The following is a 2,085-nucleotide window of genomic DNA, read 5'->3' on the forward strand; positions in this document are numbered from 1 at the left end:
CATTTGATTTTTAAAATATATTATTATTTTATTGATTTCAGAGGAAGGGAGAGAGAGAGAAACATCATAATGAGAGAGATCATTGATTGGCTGCCTTCTGCACCCCCTACACTGGGGATCGAGCCCGCACCTGGGCATATGCCTTGACTGGGAGGAACCATGACCTCCTGATTCACAGGTCGATGCTCAACCACTGAGCCACGCTGGACAGGCTCCATTTGATTTTTGAATCATGATTGTTAAAAATTACATAGCTTCCTGTACTTAATCATGCAAGATGAACCCACATGTTTACATATGTTTATTGCTGGAAATGACATGTGTCCCAATCACCCACTACAGTGTGACAATACATTGTGCGATGCAAGTTTAAAGTGACATGTAGTCCATTAAAATACTAAAGTTGTGTTTAGCAGAAAAATGTTTTACATTCCTCAGTATTAAAAATTAACTCAATTAAAATTAAAAATTCAGTTCTTCCCTGGATGCACTAGACAATGTGACTATTGAGCTCTTGAAATGAGACTAGTAATTCCTAGAAATAATAACCAGTAATTTGAAATTTAGTATTTCATAATCTAAGTCTGGTATATGCTGACAAATATACCTAGAAGAGATGGTACCCTCTTATTTCAGAGCTTTGCTATTTATTACAACAATCTCCCACTTAACAACTCTAAGAATTATGTGCTTTTTTTTGCTTTACTGATAGTCATAGGAATTTCTGAAACATGAAAGTAGGACTATAGTTTTATTTAAAATATAGAGAAATTAATGATCAATGGTGAGATCCTATTGCACCAGGTGTGTGAACAGATGTTATGATTTACATTCTGGTGCTTAACCTCTGGACCACATTGTCCTTTGGGAATAACAACCACTGTGACTGCCCACAGCCTAACCTGGACCATAAAGCTTTGCAGAAAAAGATCCCCTTCCTTCACCATCCAGGCCTTCGTCAAATCCTTCAACCAATGTTACCATAGTAAATAGGGAAAAAATATTTCTAATATATCACTGACTTGCAACTACATTTCCCAGGTGACTTAAGGCCGTTCTGCAGATACAGTTTGCTATGACATAAATTGAATCATCACAGTTTTACTGACATCAGATCCCAATGGGAACAAAACCTGCACGAAGATTGTCAAATATTTCAATTTGTCATTCTGTCACCTAAGATCCTTTTTCTCCCAGGCCCACAATAACTACGTGCCGTGGGATCTCAAACAAGAGCAAATGAACAGGAATCTTGATACACACCAAAACACTTTGCCACGTGTAACAAAATGTTATTGCCCTGAAGCAGGTAAACTTATTAAAAGAAAATATATGATACCAAAGAGAAAAAATTGCCTTTGATATTAAGGTAACATCTTTCACATGAAAATATTCCAAGGTGCTTTTTCTCAAGCTGTGCAATTTTAATTACTCCCCTAGACTGAAATACAAGGACATATTGAATAATTTTTCAGTAGCTGAAGTATATATTTGTTTCAGGACATGTACCTTTACAAAAGAATATTCTGCTCCTTTTAGGTCATTTCACAGCTTTCCTTCCATGTCAAGCTTTATACCACATTTCCTCTTGGGTGATTGCTTGGATGAAGTTCATATGAATTATTATTGATAACATATGGCTATCAATCTAGGATGTGTTTTAAGTTTTTTTTTTTTTGTTTCTAGGAAGGAGAAACTCTCAAGTCTCAAAATGGGTGGGTTATTTTAACCCCTAGAGTGCCGGGGAGCATGATCGCGCTCCTCCTGTCTTTTGCCAAAAGTGCCAGGAGTGCTATCGCATTCCTCCTGCAGTGTCACTATTAGATGCTAGTAGTTCACTCTTTATGTGGTAAAAAAATTAAAAACCTTAACTCAAAATGCCTTGGCAATTTTAGCATAGTTCCTAGGATATTTGTTGGCACTCAAAGGGTTAAGCACATATAGAAAGCAATAATAATATCGCTTCTCGGCCTTTTGGCTAAGATCAAGTGTAGTATCTGTTCTTATCAGTAGAAAGCAATAATATAGAAGATGGGCATGTTGCTTGATGCCAAGGAGAGAAGCCATGGTAGAGGCGGAGCTCTT

At 37.0% G+C, this 2,085-nt stretch overlaps 1 pseudogene; it reads left to right on the forward strand.

The window, feature by feature from the left end:
• The first annotated feature begins 1,958 nt into the window (after positions 1-1,958).
• Positions 1,959-2,085, forward strand: LOC111826570 (annotated as a pseudogene).

This window comes from Myotis lucifugus, unplaced genomic scaffold, assembly GCF_000147115.1.
Source record: "Myotis lucifugus unplaced genomic scaffold, Myoluc2.0 scaffold_1, whole genome shotgun sequence".
Lineage (NCBI taxonomy): Eukaryota > Metazoa > Chordata > Mammalia > Chiroptera > Vespertilionidae > Myotis > Myotis lucifugus.